This window comes from Lissotriton helveticus, chromosome 6, assembly GCF_964261635.1.
Source record: "Lissotriton helveticus chromosome 6, aLisHel1.1, whole genome shotgun sequence".
Taxonomy (NCBI): Eukaryota; Metazoa; Chordata; class Amphibia; order Caudata; family Salamandridae; genus Lissotriton; species Lissotriton helveticus.
Genome location: NC_136067.1, coordinates 2131651519 through 2131671626, shown reverse-complemented (window position 1 = coordinate 2131671626; position 20108 = coordinate 2131651519). Strand labels below are relative to the sequence as shown.

General features: G+C 51.5%; 1 protein-coding gene across 1 annotated transcript in view; it reads right to left on the bottom strand.

Annotated features, from left to right (window-relative positions):
- Positions 1–13592, bottom strand: part of LOC144764111 (uncharacterized) — a 181368-nt gene extending 167776 nt beyond the window's left edge. Inside the window, exon 1 of the mRNA XM_078650280.1 lies at positions 13417–13592. The gene's annotated coding sequence lies outside the window, so the exon portion shown is untranslated. The remainder of the gene's footprint in view (positions 1–13416) is intronic.
- Between the last annotated feature and the right edge of the window lie 6516 nt (positions 13593–20108).

Sequence of the window (20108 nt, the reverse complement as noted above, 5' to 3'; positions counted from 1 at the left end):
TCCTAGCAGAGGACCCTCACCCAGGAGGCCTCTCGATAACGCTCGGCTGCTTCTAGACGGAGAGGTGGACCTAGGGGTGGTCAGTCAGACATCTTCTGCCTCCCCCGGGATCGCCTTTCTAACACCATCACACTCCAGAATTACAAAACATGTGCGTCATTGTTGCTTTTAACTGCTGAACGTGCACAGATCCTTTATAGGTATTTATGATTTGTGTGTTACAAAAAATGACATCCTACAGCCGTTATCTGCACGCCAGCAAGATTGTCACAAAATTCACTTTATTTTTCTTTCTCTGACTGGAAAGCGAGGAAATCTGTAAACACCAATCCCCATGTTAAACAAGCATTGGCAAATCCAACCAGTCTGGCCTTTTCCTATTGAAAGGGCATTGACTTAGTATTTTAGATATGTAGTTGATCCGGTCAGTCATCTATTCACCCATCTATGTGCTCAATCATCAGACCTTTATAAACTCTTTGAGGCTGATTACGAGTACAGTGGTCCCAATACTGCCGTACCGTCGGTGGCGGTGCGACCGCCACTTCCTCTGCGGTTTGACTGCCAAATTATGAGCATGGCAGTTGCACCGTCACAATACCGCTGCCACAATCTTTGACCCTGCAGCAGCGGCGGTGGGGAAAGCAGCAGGCCATGGAGGTGGTGTCATTGCCGGCACCACCATGCTGATTGCGACCTGCCTTTCCACTGGCATTTTTATGGCCAGGACCCACCATGAAAAGGTTGGCAGAAAGTCTGGGAAGGAGCCGCCAAACAGGGCCCAGGATGGTTATGCCCATTGGGGACTGCGCATGGGGGCACATGTTGTGCTCCCCTCTGTTTACACTGTTGTGCGTGCACTGTCTGCCGTGCAGGACATGGTGCAAAGTACACAGTGCACCCGACGTGCAAGTGGCGCTGCATTGCGGCAGCATGTGATACAGGCTCTTTCTAGGAGCCGAAGCATGCCGTCGCTGCCTTAGCACTGCCGCCACCAGCCCAGTGGTAAGGTCGGACCGCCAAACTCATGATCAGGGCCTTTGGCTCATTCTTTCATTCACACGAACACGAAAACAATCAATAAAGCAGAAGTCTTTGATTCTCACAGCCAGCTCCCTACAGCGGAACTTTGAAAATGCCATCTTGAAGGCAGCTTTTAAACCTGTGCAGGAACCTTCGAATATGCAGTGAGCAAGGCTTGGGTGAAAGAAATCCACTCTTCATATAATCTAATCCTCATCGTCACTGTCTGAGCGGCAGATAAGGTGCGAACATAGGCTGCTGTAATTGAAGCCACGGCGATGACTGGCAGAGCTGGCAGACAGGAGCTGCCCAAGAGGTACCAGGCAGGAATGAACAACCCCTCAATATAACCGTGCATGAATGCAACGCACAAAATGGACCAGAATGGAATAAGACCTCCGACCCTCAGACTAGGTCCACTCTCTCCCCGCAGCTCTGCTGTGCCGTCTCTTGCCTCCAGACCCGACCTCCTCCTTGGGAGGTTCGAGGCTGCTGTCCGCTCCTGCGCCTGCTCCCGCTCCAACTGGGACCAGACTGCCTGCAACCACCATAACCTTTCTCAGACTTTTTTTTCTTAATTTTTCCCTGTTATGCCACTGTTATTGCGCCCATCTGGGTCTTGCTCTAATTCCACCATGGTTTTTATTTTCACGTTCCTGCCTGTACATTTCGCCGCTGCTGCCCCTGTGGCCTCTCCCCCTCCGGAATTCCCCCGCTCTCTCCTCCCAGGCTCTCCTCCCTCCCACCTCCCCTACTTATTGGCGGCCGCCGGCGCGCCATAGGCAAGCCCGCCTGCGCCCGTCCGTGGCCAGTGCCAGGAACCCTGGATCTCCCACTACCCATCGCTACTACACCACCACCCTCCTCGCACTCAACCCTGGAAGTCTTCGAGAATGCCAACAGGCCTCGCAGAACACAACCAACGGCTAGTTCTCCTGCCTTCACTGCTGCCAGACCCCCACCACCATCCCGGTCTCCAACACCGCCGACGCCAGCACCGGCGACACCCTAAAATGCATCCTCCTCAAAATACGCTCCGTACACAAACACACCATGGAAATCTGGAACCCACTTGACTCTCTCTCGCCCAAAGTCGCCTTCTTCACAGAGACCTGGACCAACGCATCCTCCGCCCCCGACATCAGCACCGCCATCCCAGACGTATACAGGATTCAGAGGAAAGACCGCCCCAAACACCGAGGAGGGGGCCTCGCCATCGCCCAAAAGAGCACCCTCCGCCTCCGCCTCACCACCTCCAGCTAAACCTTCCCCTCCGCCGAACACCTGCACTTTCAGATACAGACCACCCCCAAAGCAACACACTGAGGAACCCTCGTCTACAGACCCCCCGGCCCCCGACCACCCTTTGCCACCACCATCACCGACTTCATCGCACCCCACGCCATCGCCTCAACAAACTACATACTCATTGGAGACCTGAACATCCGCCTCGACAACCCCAGCGACCATAACGCCACTATCTTTCATGACAATCTCGCCAGCATCGGACTTAAACAACTTGTCAACACACCGACTCACTGAGCAGGACACACCCTCGACCCCATCTTCGCAGCAGGAAACAGCATCCAATTCAGCCACAAAACGCAGCCACCATGGACCGACCACCACTGCGTACACTTCGCCATCAACAAACCCAAGGCACCCAAACCAGCCCCACCCCCAACACGAAGAAACTGGAGCAAGGTTACCGACAAGCAACTTAACTCCACCCTCACACGAGACAACCACACCTGGGCAAACGACGCAACCAGAGAACACCACACCCGGATATCCGACTGTGCAGACGAGCTCGCCCCGCTACGCAACCCCGACAGACAACACCCCAGGAATGCCGCCTGGTACATCATCGCATTCCAAGAAGCAAGACGCACCTGTAGACGCCTGGAGAAGAACTGGAGAAACACCAAGACAACCGAAAACCACACCACCTAGAAGGACGCCATGACGGACTACCACAACCAGATCACGGACTTCCACAACCAGATCAGAGCTACCAAGAGGAACTTCTTCCACAACAAAATCCTGGCCAACTCCAAGGAAGTTTTCAGCGTCATTCAAGAATTCACCAACCCATAGCCATAGACCCACCCCAAGCCATAGACATCACCCCATCCCAAAACGTTTGCGACAAGCTTGGAACCTATTTCCACCTCAAGATCAAAAACTTCTACCACAACTTCATCGACCATCCACCAGGCGCCACAGATGGCCCCTAACCCCCAAAAACACCAGCCAGCCAACCATCTCCAACTGTACACCGATCACGGCCAAAGACACCACCTGGACCATGAAAAGCATCCACTCGGGGGCCCCCACCGACCCCTGCCCCCTCACATCTACCACAGAGATGCTGCTGCCATCGCACCCGAACTACAACGCACCATCAACACCACCTTCAAAACAGGCTCCTTCCCAGACGACTGGAAGCGTGCAGAAGTCAGACGCCTGCTCAAAAAGCCCACAGCTGACCCCACCGACCTCGAGAACTATCGACCCATCTCGCTCCTCCCCTTCATAGCCAAAGTTGCAGAGAAAACAGTCAACAGGAAATTGGCACGATTCATTGAAGAGAACGCCGTCCTCAACCGTTACCAATCCGGATTCCGAAGCAACCACTACACAGAGCCCGACCTACTCGCCACCACAGATGACATCCGCACCCTCCTGGACCAAGACCACTACGCAGCAGCCCTCATCCTACTCGACCTATCAGCGGCCTTTGACACCATCTCCCACCGCACACTAGTCGCCAGACTACACGACGCAGGCATACAAGGAAAAGCCCTGGGCTGGATCCGATCATTTCTCAACGGAAGAAGCCAAGGGATCAGACTCCCACCCTTCCTCTCCGGCCTCACGAAAATCACCTGCGGAGTCCCAAAGGGTTCATCCCTGAGCCCCATTCTCTTCACCATCTACATAGCCCCCTTCGCAGCCATCGTCTGACAACACGGCCTCAACATCCTATCCTACGCCGACGACACCCAGCTCATCCTCTCCCTCACCAAAGACCCCACTACTGCCAAACTCAACTTCCAGAAAGGAATGCAAGACGTCGCAGTCTGGATGACCAACAGCTGCCTGAAGCTCAACGCCGAGAAGACAGAAGCCCTCATCCTCGGTACCACCCCTTCTGCATGGGAGAGCACCTGGTGGCCGATTGCCCTCAGAAGCCCACGTGCCCCCTCAGACCACACCAAGAACGTCTGCATCGTACTTAACTCATCACTCACCATGAACCGACAGGTCAACGCCATCACCTCCAGCTGCTTCAACACCCTCTGCATCCTCCGCAAGACCTTCTAGTGCATCCCCCCTGAGTCAAGGAAGATAGTCACCCACACACTCATCACCAGCAGACTGGACTATGGAAACGCACTCTACGCCGGCATCAACAAGTCCCTACTCCGCAAACTCCAGACAATACAGAACACTGCTACCAGACTCGTCCTCGGTATCCCCCTACGAAGTCTCCACCGGCTCCTCGTGGAGAAAAGAGTCACTTTCAAAATCTACCGCTACCGGCAGATTTCAGGCGTGCCCCCTCCCTGAACACCTTCAGGAAGACCCTCAAGATCTGGCTCTTTGGATAAACGGATCTGCGGACCCCCCCCCCCTCAGTGCCTTGAGACCCTCACGGGTGAGTAGCATGCTTACAGTCCCTGATTGATTGATTGAGGAATGTCTATGAAATATAGGCCCATTTTGTACAAGGCCCTTTTAAACTAGGGCTGTAGCAAAATGTAAATAATTAGAATTCTGCTGCAGTCGACATGTGCCTGGTTTAGGTAATTTTGTTCCGGCATACAGGAGCTCTGTTCATCACAGAGGCAAAGGTCTCGTATTAATACCGGCAAGGATAAAGCTGCCGGTTGTTTTATTTAACACAACCGGCATCGAGAGGGTGCACTGCACCACAGATTTTTTTTATTTGTGCCTGAGTAAACTTGCACTACCACTAAATCCTCGTTTAAGGAACTCCTCATTGGGAACCACAATCAGAATACATATACTGTGAATAGGAGGGGATATTTCAGGACACAACATATGTGCAGTCTTAACTGTGTGTCTGACATTGGACCCTACTAATCCCATTTGGGACGGAAATACAACCGGATTTAAGGATCTTCAGGTATTGAGTATAGCCGTAAAAAGTCGCTGCACACAACCGTAAGCACGACAAAACATGTGTTGGCTATGGCTGTTGTGAAAAAAATGAAGAGCATGTTCCAGCAAAGACTCAAGCTTTTGTCACACTGTTATTGAAATACTGTTAGCGTGTTGTATAATTTTAAATGGAACGGAAGAAGGAAAAGCAATGAAACGAAATACAAGAAAAACAAATAAGAAAGGAAACAATATAAGAATTGAATAAACAAATGAACTGCGTTCAAAAGCATATGAAAAATGGTCAACACTCTAGTTCCCTGCGCTGTTTGGGGGTGCAGTAGGCACTCTAGAGTGTAACGTACAGAGGGAGGAGTCTCAGGCACTGCCGCCTGCCACACTAACAGCTACCGCAGGGCTTCACTGCCACCTGCCACACTTACAGCCACTACCAAACCTCACTGCAGCCTGTCACAGCCACCACCAGGTCTTTGCTGCCGGCCACAATCACAGGCACCACAAGGCCTCTTTTCTGCCTGCCACAGCCACCATCCGGGATCACAGCTGCCTGTCACACTTACAGCCACTGCCAGGCCACACAGCTGCCTGCCACAGATATCATTGCATTACCATATCAGCTGTGGTGACCATTCCTTCTCTGACTTATTGAGCTTTCCGAGGCTCATCCCTCTCTCCGACACCCACAGACTTCCTCTTTGGAACCCTTTCACTGTCTTCTGAAGTGATTTCATTACTTACCCCATCATCTCCATGTAGATAATGCCCAAAACCTTTTTTTCATTTTCCAACACTCTCCTTCAACATCCAGTCTTGCAAGTCAGACTATCTTGCCAGTCACTGAACAACACCCCGTTCCCTCCAAAACTGAACCCCCCACTCCCTGCTGCCCCTACACCCAGCACTCTAATGCATTTTCGCTCGCTCCTGACTCAGTGGCTCCATCCCCTATGGTAGAAAGCTCAGTGCCCTGAGCTGGATTTATTCATTAGCACAACAGCAACCTACTCTAGGAACCAGGAGATAGACTTTATACAGGAAAATAACAAAGGGCGATGCGGTACAGAAGCTAGGAGTTAGAACCGACACAGGAGAAGGACGAAGGGTGATGAGGTACAGGAACCAGGAGTAAGGACCAACATAGGAGAAGAAAGATGGGACAAGAGGTCCAGGAACCAGAAGTAAGGATCTAAGGGCGGGGAAGTACAGGAGCCAGGAGTTAGAACATACATAGGAGAAGAACAAAGGGTGGGGAGGTATACGAACAAGGAGTTAGGACCTTCATAGGAGAAGAAAGAACAAAGAGGTACAGAAACCAGGAGTTAGGACTTGGACAGGAGAAGAACGAAGGGCAGGGAGGTACAGGAGCAAGTAGTTATGACCCACATATGAGAACAAAGGACGGGAAGGTACAGGAACCAGGAGTTAGGATTTATATATGAGACGAACGACTATGGGGAGGCAGAGGAATCAGGAGTTAGGACAATCATAGGAGAAGAACGAAGAGCAGAGAGGCACAGAAACCAGGAGTTAGGACTCATATATGAGAAGAAGGAAGGGCGGAGAGGTAAAGGAACCAGGAGTTAAGACCTACATAGGAGAAGAACGAAGGGCAGGACGCACAGGAAACAGGAGTTAGGACTTGGACAGTAGAAGAATGAAGGGCAGTGAAGTACAGGAGCCAGTAGTTATGACCCACATATGAGAGAACAAAGGACGGGAAGGTAGGGGACCCAGGAGTTAGGACTTATATATGAGACGAATGACGATGGGGAGGCAGAGGAATCAGGAGTTAGGACAAACATAGGAGACAAACGAAGAGCAGAGAGGCACAGAAACCAGGAGTTAGGACTCATATATGAGAAGAAGGAAGGGGGGGGGGTAAAGGAACCAGTGGTTAAGACCTACATAGGAGAAGAACGAAGGGCAGGACACACAGGAAACAGGAGTTAAGAAATGCACAGTTATTTGATGTCTAATCATTTCAACAGTCATGAGACCAACAGTGCATATCATAGAAAGGGCTCTCAGAGCTGTAAACTTCATCAATTGACTTCCCATCCTTTTGAGCTATAGTATAAATATTATACCTATTAAATGCTACGCTAGTGGTAGGTTTAAACCTATACTCCATTGTCAATAAGGCTTCCTCCTACACATCAATATCTCGTTGTCCATCCTGCCGCATGACTTGTGGCAAAGTTCTAAAAACCACTTGGCCCTCTGATCCAAACAATGTGGGAAAATGCTCTTTTTTTCCTTTACACACTTACGTTCACCATCAATGGCCTATTCCTCCTTCCACCCCATCCAGGGAATTGGCGGTCCACCTTTACTTTGAAGAAACTTCACTGGAGGGTCAAACTGCTTTTTGTTTTTAACAAGTACAAATTCCTCCTCCAAACTCGGGGGATAGTTAGGAATGTTTCTCAGTTAATTTAAAAAACTCTCACTTTTATTAAATATATATTACTGAAGCATGATAGGGTTGTGCATTGTCATTTACAGGCACCACATTTTCTATTAAAATGGCCACAGATGTTCTACAGACATGGAGTTTTACTGATAAAACTAGACAGCTTACAAATTATATTTTGAATTTGGGTTTAAGGGCATATATATCATTTGCAGGTCACCAAGTAAAGTGTTCTGATTTCTTTTGATCCTATTAAAATCTATCTCATCACAGCAAGAGTGTGGGAATTATTAAAATATCTACTTGTCCAAGGGACAGTTTGCTTCATAAATCTATTTGTCCTGTAACAAAATATACTTGTCCTTTTGATGCTATGTAGGGTGGGGGCAAATCATGGCAGCAATCTGATTATATGAAGGATCCGATAATAGCCTCGCTGATTATGCAAGAGCTCAACCATAGTAGGGTTTGAATGCTAGTATTTCCTTATTTTGCCTTCTTTCAGCAGATCTACACTCTGGGGATTGAGGTAGGGGAAAGCAATAGTTCCCCATGCTTGGAATGCCCTTTTGAGTCTGTGCAAACCTACTAACTTGTATGTTTGATGGGTTTTCATCAGGTCATCTTTACTCATTTCCAAAACAGAGAAAGGCTAGAAATGTACTCCTGACAAGGAAAGAAGTAAAGCTTCTTCCAGGGTTTGTGGAAAAAGAGTTTGGTGGGAAAGTGGACTTGTTACTGCTCAACAGATTTTCACATGAGCAAATCTACACATGCAAATTTGCTTGTGCTAAAATGCAGTTCACAAATATTTTCTAGGAGTACGATATCCTGATCTACTTCTATAAATTCTTTTGAGTTCATGAAAAGCCATAAATCTGCACTAATGCTAGGACATACACCATTGGCGCACATTCGTGAATTTCTTTAAGAATTGTGGTCCTATTTAAGTTGGCGTTAACCAATACCTTTTATTTTTATTAAAATTTTATGTCTATCTATCTACCGGCTGGCTTCACTGTGAGTGACCGCATTCTGCTCTTTCACGAGGAGCATTTCGGCACAAAAAGTAGTTTTGTTCAGTGCCAGGAACTACTGTGGCAATGTGTGTTATTTGAGACCAAAAGTATTTCTGCTTTTGCCAATGATTGCTAGAATGATGACTGCCCAGTTGCTCCGACAACAATAAGTTAGTAAGAGGACACAAGCTGACACCTGAACTGGGTCTTTAAAAGTAAACGTGACAAGATGAAGACCAGGTTTGAAGGCACCTCTATGGCTCACTCGCTGGACGCCTGATCTGTGCCAGCCCGGAGCCTCCCTGGCAAAGTCTGGCTCATCAGAGGGTACAGGAAGGAGATTTTACAAGTCCTGTAAGAGGGCACCAACCCCCCCTCTGGAGTGCAAGCCCAGAGCCTCTCTGCAGAGGAGGTGCTCCCCACTGATGTGCACTCCAGGAGCCAGCAGTGCACCCACCTCAGGTGTGCACAGCCAGCCTTAGTACAGTGCAGCCCCTGTGTGCTCACTCTCAGCCCTGCACACACCTCAGGGGTGCACACCCAGCCTTAGCCCAGTCTTAGTACAGTGCAGCCCCTGTGTGCTCACTCTCAGCCCTGCACCCACCTCAGGGGTGCACAGCCAGCCTTAGTACAGTGCAGCCCCTGTGTGCTCACTCTCAGCCCTGCACCCCCCTCAGGGGTGCACAGCCAGCCTTAGTACAGTGCAGCCCCTGTGTGCTCACTCTCAGCCCTGCACCCACCTCAGGGGTGCACACCCAGCCTTAGTACAGTGCAGCCCCTGTGTGCTCACTCTCAGCCCTGCACCCACCTCAGGGGTGCACAGCCAGCCTTAGTACAGTGCAGCCCCTGTGTGCTCACTCTCAGCCCTGCACACACCTCAGGGGTGCACAGCCAGCCTTAGTACAGTGCAGCCCCTGTGTGCTCACTCTCAGCCCTGCACCCACCTCAGGGGTGCACAGCCAGCCTTAGTACAGTGCAGCCCCTGTGTGCTCACTCTCAGCCCTGCACCCACCTCAGGGGTGCACAGCCAGCCTTAGTACAGTGCAGCCCCTGTGTGCTCACTCTCAGCCCTGCACCCACCTCAGGGGTGCACAGCCAGCCTTAGTACAGTGCAGCCCCTGTGTGCTCACTCTCAGCCCTGCACACACCTCAGGGGTGCACAGCCAGCCTTAGTACAGTGCAGCCCCTGTGTGCTCACTCTCAGCCCTGCACCCCCCTCAGGGGTGCACAGCCAGCCTTAGTACAGTGCAGCCCCTGTGTGCTCACTCTCAGCCCTGCACCCCCCTCAGGGGTGCACAGCCAGCCTTAGTACAGTGCAGCCCCTGTGTGCTCACTCTCAGCCCTGCACCCACCTCAGGGGTGCACAGCCAGCCTTAGTACAGTGCAGCCCCTGTGTGCTCACTCTCAGCCCTGCACCCACCTCAGGGGTGCACAGCCAGCCTTAGTACAGTGCAGCCCCTGTGTGCTCACTCTCAGCCCTGCACCCCCCTCAGGGGTGCACAGCCAGCCTTAGTACAGTGCAGCCCCTGTGTGCTCACTCTCAGCCCTGCACCCACCTCAGGGGTGCACAGCCAGCCTTAGTACAGTGCAGCCCCTGTGTGCTCACTCTCAGCCCTGCACCCACCTCAGGGGTGCACAGCCAGCCTTAGTACAGTGCAGCCCCTGTGTGCTCACTCTCAGCCCTGCACCCACCTCAGGGGTGCACAGCCAGCCTTAGTACAGTGCAGCCCCTGTGTGCTCACTCTCAGCCCTGCACACACCTCAGGGGTGCACAGCCAGCCTTAGTACAGTGCAGCCCCTGTGTGCTCACTCTCAGCCCTGCACCCACCTCAGGGGTGCACAGCCAGCCTTAGTACAGTGCAGCCCCTGTGTGCTCACTCTCAGCCCTGCACCCACCTCAGGGGTGCACAGCCAGCCTTAGTACAGTGCAGCCCCTGTGTGCTCACTCTCAGCCCTGCACACACCTCAGGGGTGCACAGCCAGCCTTAGTACAGTGCAGCCCCTGTGTGCTCACTCTCAGCCCTGCACCCCCCTCAGGGGTGCACAGCCAGCCTTAGTACAGTGCAGCCCCTGTGTGCTCACTCTCAGCCCTGCACCCACCTCAGGGGTGCACAGCCAGCCTTAGTACAGTGCAGCCCCTGTGTGATCACTCTCAGCCCTGCACCCCCCTCAGGGGTGCACAGCCAGCCTTAGTACAGTGCAGCCCCTGTGTGCTCACTCTCAGCCCTGCACCCCCCTCAGGGGTGCACAGCCAGCCTTAGTACAGTGCAGCCCCTGTGTGCTCACTCTCAGCCCTGCACCCCCCCTCAGGGGTGCACAGCCAGCCTTAGTACAGTGCAGCCCCTGTGTGCTCACTCTCAGCCCTGCACCCCCCTCAGGGGTGCACAGCCAGCCTTAGTACAGTGCAGCCCCTGTGTGCTCACTCTCAGCCCTGCACCCACCTCAGGGGTGCACAGCCAGCCTTAGTACAGTGCAGCCCCTGTGTGCTCACTCTCAGCCCTGCACCCACCTCAGGGGTGCACAGCCAGCCTTAGTACAGTGCAGCCCCTGTGTGATCACTCTCAGCCCTGCACCCACCTCAGGGGTGCACAGCCCCTGTGTGCTCACTCTCAGCCCTGCACCCCCCTCAGGGGCGCACAGCCAGCCTTAGTAGAGTGCAGCCCCTGTGTGCTCACTCTCAGCCCTGCACCCACCTCAGGGGTGCACAGCCAGCCTTAGTACAGTGCAGCCCCTGTGTGCTCACTCTCAGCCCTGCACCCCCCTCAGGGGTGCACAGCCAGCCTTAGTACAGTGCAGCCCCTGTGTGCTCACTCTCAGCCCTGCACCCACCTCAGGGGTGCACACCCAGCCTTAGTACAGTGCAGCCCCTGTGTGCTCACTCTCAGCCCTGCACCCACCTCAGGGGTGCACACCCAGCCTTAGTACAGTGCAGCCCCTGTGTGCTCACTCTCAGCCCTGCACCCACCTCAGGGGTGCACAGCCAGCCTTAGTACAGTGCAGCCCCTGTGTGCTCACTCTCAGCCCTGCACCCCCCCTCAGGGGTGCACACCCAGCCTTAGTACAGTGCAGCCCCTGTGTGCTCACTCTCAGCCCTGCACCCCCCTCAGGGGTGCACAGCCAGCCTTAGTACAGTGCAGCCCCTGTGTGCTCACTCTCAGCCCTGCACCCCCCTCAGGGGTGCACAGCCAGCCTTAGTACAGTGCAGCCCCTGTGTGCTCACTCTCAGCCCTGCACCCACCTCAGGGGTGCACAGCCAGCCTTAGTACAGTGCAGCCCCTGTGTGCTCACTCTCAGCCCTGCACCCCCCTCAGGGGTGCACAGCCAGCCTTAGTACAGTGCAGCCCCTGTGTGCTCACTCTCAGCCCTGCACCCACCTCAGGGGTGCACACCCAGCCTTAGTACAGTGCAGCCCCTGTGTGCTCACTCTCAGCCCTGCACCCACCTCAGGGGTGCACACCCAGCCTTAGTACAGTGCAGCCCCTGTGTGCTCACTCTCAGCCCTGCACCCACCTCAGGGGTGCACAGCCAGCCTTAGTACAGTGCAGCCCCTGTGTGCTCACTCTCAGCCCTGCACCCCCCCTCAGGGGTGCACACCCAGCCTTAGTACAGTGCAGCCCCTGTGTGCTCACTCTCAGCCCTGCACCCCCCTCAGGGGTGCACAGCCAGCCTTAGTACAGTGCAGCCCCTGTGTGCTCACTCTCAGCCCTGCACCCCCCTCAGGGGTGCACAGCCAGCCTTAGTACAGTGCAGCCCCTGTGTGCTCACTCTCAGCCCTGCACCCACCTCAGGGGTGCACAGCCCCTGTGTGCTCACTCTCAGCCCTGCACCCAGGGGCCTCAGACTGCAGGGGCTCCCCCCGGGCTCCCCTCTCCCCCCCAGGCCCCTCTCTGCCTCTCCCCCCATGGCTCCCCTCTCCCCCCCAGACCCCTCTCTGCCTCTCCCCCATGGCTCCCCTCTCCCCCAGGCCCCTCTCTGCCTCTCCCCCCATGGCTCCCCTCTCCCCCAGGCCCCTCTCTGCCTCTCCCCCCATGGCTCCCCTCTCCCCCCCAGGCCCCTCTCTGCCTCTCCCCCCATGGCTCCCCTCTCTCCCCCAGGCCCCTCTCTGCCTCTCCCCCCATGGCTCCCCTCTCCCCCAGGCCCCTCTCTGCCTCTCCCCCCATGGCTCCCCTCTCCCCCAGGCCCCTCTCTGCCTCTCCCCCCATGGCTCCCCTCTCCCCCCCAGGCCCCTCTCTGCCTCTCCCCCCATGGCTCCCCTCTCCCCCAGGCCCCTCTCTGCCTCTCCCCCCATGGCTCCCCTCTCCCCCCCAGGCCCCTCTCTGCCTCTCCCCCCATGGCTCCCCTCTCTCCCCCAGGCCCCTCTCTGCCTCTCCCCCCATGGCTCCCCTCTCCCCCAGGCCCCTCTCTGCCTCTCCCCCCATGGCTCCCCTCTCCCCCAGGCCCCTCTCTGCCTCTCCCCCCATGGCTCCCCTCTCCCCCCCAGGCCCCTCTCTGCCTCTCCCCCCATGGCTCCCCTCTCCCCCAGGCCCCTCTCTGCCTCTCCCCCCATGGCTCCCCTCTCCCCCCCAGGCCCCTCTCTGCCTCTCCCCCCATGGCTCCCCTCTCCCCCAGGCCCCTCTCTGCCTCTCCCCCCATGGCTCCCCTCTCTCCCCCAGGCCCCTCTCTGCCTCTCCCCCCCATGGCTCCCCTCTCCCCCAGGCCCCTCTCTGCCTCTCCCCCCCATGGCTCCCCTCTCCCCCCTCTGCTCCTCGCCCCCTCGGGGCCCCCGGTGTTTATCTTCGCCTCCATCCCTCTGAACACAACAAATGCACTTACCCAGCCTGCCCCGGGCCTCAGCAGCTACTTATGCACTGCGCATGCGCGGCCAGGGAGCGTCTGCCGGGCGCGCATGCGCACACCGCAGCGGCGCAGACCAATACCGTCCCCGGTGCCACAAAGAGGGGCCCGCGCCTCAGAACGGACTATTCCGACGTAAACATAGAAGAAGGACTGCACCAAGCAGAGAAATTGAAGAAACACCCGACCGCCCTCCCGCTGGAAACGTACGATCACGCATGCGCATCAGAGGCTACCTATTACCGCCGCCTTTCAGTGCAGCCATAGACATAGAAAGGGGACTCCCGACAGGAGACGTCTGACAGCGCACCACAAGCTAGAGCGCTAACCCTCTCCTCGTAACGTCACAGGCGTGAGGACCCGCAGGCGCGTACTGCTGCCGCCGAGCCCTCCAATCAGAACCGAGTGCATGCAGCAGGTGGCTAAACACTGATCAACAAGCACTGGCAAACAACCACACTTACAAACAAGCACTGACAAACAACCACACTTACAAACAAGCACTGACAAACAACCACACTTACAAACAAGCACTGATCAACAAACACTGGCAAACAACCACACTTACAAACAAGCACTGATCAACAAGCACTGGCAAACAACCACAGTTACAAACAAGCACTGACAAACAACCACACTTACAAACAAGCACTGATCAACAAGCACTGGCAAACAACCACACTTACAAACAAGCACTGATCAACAAGCACTGGCAAACAACCACACTTACAAACAAGCACTGATCAACAAGCACTGGCAAACAACCACACTTACAAACAAGCACTGATCAACAAGCACTGGCAAACAACCACACTTACAAACAAGCACTGACAAACAACCACACTTACAAACAAGCACTGATCAACAAGCACTGGCAAACAACCACATTTACAAACAAGCACTGGTCAACAAGCACTGGCAAACAACCACACTTACAAACAAGCACTGATCAACAAGCACTGACAAACAACCACACTTACAAACAAGCACTGATCAACAAGCACTGGCAAACAACCACACTTACAAACAAGCACTGACAAACAACCACACTTACAAACAAGCACTGATCAACAAGCACTGGCAAACAACCACACTTACAAACAAGCACTGACAAACAACCACACTTACAAACAAGCACTGACAAACAACCACACTTACAAACAAGCACTGATCAACAAGCACTGGCAAACAACCACACTTACAAACAAGCACTGATCAACAAGCACTGGCAAACAACCACAGTTACAAACAAGCACTGACAAACAACCACAGTTACAAACAAGCACTGATCAACAAGCACTGACAAACAACCACACACGCACTGACAAACAACCACAGTTACAAACAAGCACTGATCAACAAGCACTGGCAAACAACCACAGTTACAAACAAGCACTGATCAACAAGCACTGACAAACAACCACACAAGCACTGACAAACAACCACAGTTACAAACAAGCACTGATCAACAAGCACTGGCAAACAACCACACTTACAAAAAAGCACTGATCAACAAGCACTGGCAAACAACCACACTTACAAACAAGCACTGATCAACAAGCACTGGCAAACAACCACACTTACAAACAAGCACTGATCAACAAGCACTGGCAAACAACCACACTTACAAACAAGCACTGATCAACAAGCACTGACAAACAACCACACTTACAAACAAGCACTGATCAACAAGCACTGGCAAACAACCACACTTACAAACAAGCACTGATCAACAAGCACTGGCAAACAACCACACTTACAAACAAGCCCTGATCAACAAGCACTGGCAAACAACCACACTTACAAACAAGCACTGATCAACAAGCACTGACAAACAACCACACTTACAAACAAGCACTGATCAACAAGCACTGGCAAACAACCACAGTTACAAACAAGCACTGATCAACAAGCACTGGCAAACAACCACACTTACAAACAAGCACTGATCAACAAGCACTGGCAAACAACCACAGTTACAAACAAGCACTGATCAACAAGCACTGGCAAACAACCACACTTACAAACAAGCACTGATCAACAAGCACTGCCAAACAACCACACTTACAAACAAGCACTGACAAACAACCACACTTACAAACAAGCACTGATCAACAAGCACTGGCAAACAACCACACTTACAAACACGCACTGATCAACAAGCACTGGCAAACAACCACACTTACAAACAAGCACTGGCAAACAACCACAGTTACAAACAAGCACTGATCAACAAGCACTGGCAAACAACCACAGTTACAAACAAGCACTGATCAACAAGCACTGGCAAACAACCACAGTTACAAACAAGCACTGGTCAACAAGCACTGACAAACAACCACACTTACAAACAAGCACTGATCAACAAGCACTGGCAAACAACCACACTTACAAACAAGCACTGACAAGCAACCACACTTACAAACAAGCACTGATCAATAAGCACTGGCAAACAACCACAGTTACAAACAAGCACTGATCAACAAGCACTGGCAAACAACCACACAAGCACTGACAACCACAGTTACAAACAAGCACTGATCAACAAGCACTGGCAAACAACCACAGTTACAAACAAGCACTGATCAACAAGCACTGGCAAACAACCACAGTTACAAACAAGCACTGATCAACAAGCACTGGCAACCAACCACACTTACAAACAAGCACTGACAAACAACCACAGTTACAAACAAGCACTGATCAACAAGCACTGGCAAACAACCACACTTACAAACAAGCACTGATCAACAAGCACTGGCAAACAACCACACTTACAAACAAGCACTGATCAACAAGCACTGGCAAACAACCACAGTTACAAACAAGCATTGATCAACAAGCACTGGCAAACAACCACAGTTACAAACAAGCACTGATCAACAAGCACTGGCAAACAACCACACTTACAAACAAGCACTGACAAGCAACCACACTTACAAACAAGCACTGATCAACAAGCACTGACAAACAACCACAGTTACAAACAAGCACTGATCAACAAGCACTGGCAAACAACCACAGTTACAAACAAGCACTGACAAGCAACCACACTTACAAACAAGAACTGATCAACAAGCACTGACAAACAACCACAGTTACAAACAAGCACTGATCAACAAGCACTGGCAAACAATCACAGTTACAAACAAGCACTGATCAACAAGCACTGGCAAACAACCACAGTTACAAACAAGCACTGACAAGCAACCACAGTTACAAACAAGCACTGATCAACAAGCACTGACAAACAACAACAGTTACAAACAAGCACTGATCAACAAGCACTGGCAAACAACCACACTTACAAACAAGCACTGGCAAACAACCACACTTACAAACAAGCACTGTTCAACAAGCACTGACAAACAACCACAGTTACAAACAAGCACTGATCAACAAGCACTGACAAACAACCACAGTTACAAACAAGCACTGATCAACAAGCACTGGCAAACAACCACACTTACAAACAACCACAGTTACAGACAAGCACTGGCAAACAACCACACTTACAAACAACCACAGTTACAGACAAGCACTGACAAACAACCACACTTACAAACAAGCACTGATCAACAAGCACTGACAAACAACCACAGTTACAAACAAGCACTGACAAACAACCACACTTACAAACAAGCACTGATCAACAAGCACTGGCAAACAACCACACTTACAAACAAGCACTGATCAACAAGCACTGGCAAACAACCACACTTACAAACAAGCACTGACAAACAACCACACTTACAAACAAGCACTGATCAACAAGCACTGGCAAACAACCACACTTACAAACAAGCACTGATCAACAAGCACTGGCAAACAACCACACTTACAAACAAGCACTGATCAACAAGCACTGACAAACAACCACACTTACAAACAACCACAGTTACAGACAAGCACTGACAAACAACCACACTTACAAACAAGCACTGATCAACAAGCACTGACAAACAACCACACTTACAAACAAGCACTGATCAACAAACACTGACAACCAACCACACTTACAAACAAGCACTGATCAACAAGCACTGGCAAACAACCACACTTACAAACAATCACTGATCAACAAGCACTGGCAAACAACCACACTTACAAACAAGCACTGATCAACAAACACTGACAACCAACCACACTTACAAACAAGCACTGATCAACAAGCACTGGCAAACAACCACACTTACAAACAATCACTGATCAACAAGCACTGCCAAACAACCACACTTACAAACAAGCACTGATCAACAAGCACTGGCAAACAACCACACTTACAAACAAGCACTGATCAACAAGCACTGGCAAACAACCACACTTACAAACAAGCACTGATCAACAAGCACTGGCAAACAACCACACTTACAAACAAGCACTGACAACCAACCACACTTACAAACAAGCACTGATCAACAAGCACTGGCAAACAACCACACTTACAAACAAGCACTGATCAACAAACACTGGCAACCAACCACACTTACAAACAAGCACTGGCAAACAACCACAGTTACAGACAAGCACTGGCAAACAACCACACTTACAAACAAGCACTGATCAACAAGCACTGGCAACCAACCACACTTACAAACAAGCATTGATCAACAAGCACTGGCAAACAACCACAGTTACAAACAAGCACTGATCAACAAGCACTGGCAAACAACCACAGTTACAAACAAGCACTGATCAACAAACACTGGCAACCAACCACACTTACAAACAAGCACTGGCAAACAACCACAGTTACAGACAAGCACTGGCAAACAACCACACTTACAAACAAGCACTGATCAACAAGCACTGGCAAACAACCACACTTACAAACAAGCACTGATCAACAAGCACTGGCAAACAACCACACTTACAAACAAGCACTGATCAACAAGCACTGGTAAACAACCACACTTACAAACAAGCACTGACAACCAACCACACTTACAAACAAGCACTGATCAACAAGCACTGGCAAACAACCACACTTACAAACAAGCACTGATCAACAAGCACTGGCAACCAACCACACTTACAAACAAGCATTGATCAACAAGCACTGGCAAACAACCACAGTTACAAACAAGCACTGATCAACAAGCACTGGCAAACAACCACAGATACAAACAAGCACTGATCAACAAACACTGGCAACCAACCACACTTACAAACAAGCACTGGCAAACAACCACAGTTACAAACAAGCACTGATCAACAAGCACTGGCAAACAACCACACTTACAAACAAGCACTGATCAACAAGCACTGGCAAACAACCACACTTACAAACAAGCACTGATCAACAAGCACTGGCAAACAACCACACTTACAAACAAGCACTGATCAACAAGCACTGGTAAACAACCACACTTACAAACAAGCACTGATCAACAAGCACTGGCAAACAACCACACTTACAAACAAGCACTGATCAACAAGCACTGGCAAACAACCACATTTACAAACAAGCACTGGTCAACAAGCACTGGCAAACAACCACACTTACAAACAAGCACTGATCAACAAGCACTGGCAAACAACCACACTTACAAACAAGCACTGACCAACAAGCACTGGCAACCAACCACACTTACAAACAAGCACTGGCAAACAACCACAGTTACAGACAAGCACTGACAAACAACCACACTTACAAACAAGCACTGATCAACAAGCACTGACAAACTACCACAATGTTGTGTTGATATTTCTTTAATTGTTATTCTCTAGTGTAGAATGTTAATGATGTAGATCTGTGGTTCCCAAACTGTGCGCCGCGGCGCCCTGGTGCGCCGTTATCAGTAGCCAGGGGCGCCGCGCACGATGTGGGAAGGATAGCATCTGGCTGCGTTAGGCCCCCTGTGCAGCGTTGTCAGAAGTGCAGAACGCCAGAACACCAGAGTAATGGTGCGCTATAAAAACATCAAACACATGATCACACGCACACTCATGCATGAAAAAACACACAAACGCCACGCACAGGCTTCATTTCTAAAAACCCAAGCCCTATTTTCTTTCTTTTCCTACATGGGGAAACCAGAATCAATCAGATGTCAAAAAACAGCCCATCGCTGCTTGTTGTTTTTGGATCCCCTCCTCCCGTTCTGCACTATAAGCCTTGCCCCCACTCTGCGTGCACAAACATAGCATTTCCCATCTCTCATCGGCAGGCCACAGTGGTGCAGGACGGATGCTGGGGCGGCGTCCCCCATTTGTATGTTTCTGTCAGGTTCCCCCGTGTGCACTCAATATCCATTCCGCCTCATCCTTGATCATTATTATTACTGCATTTTCGCTTTTTGTTTCTCTGAATCTTCCTCCTGCTTGGTCATACATATTGGCTAGCGTATGTGGTGCATGCCACTGCCCCTGCTAGGCAATCCGCTCGCTGCTGAATGACACTGGATGTACCTCCTGTTTTGAAGGTCAGCACACAGCATGTAGGCTTTGTGTGCATAACTCGGTCCTTTCCTGTGCATTTACCAGGCTTTTTCTTTTTTTGCCTAAAATCTTGGGTGAAACAATCATTCGACTGAAGAATGCACAGGGCGGGGCACATGTGGGGTGTGCATGTTATAAGTACAGTAGGCACAGTGTCACTGGAGCCCAGATGTGCGAGAGACCCACTGTTTTCCCAACTACGCCGTTTTCAAGCGCTTGGGTTGAGTACA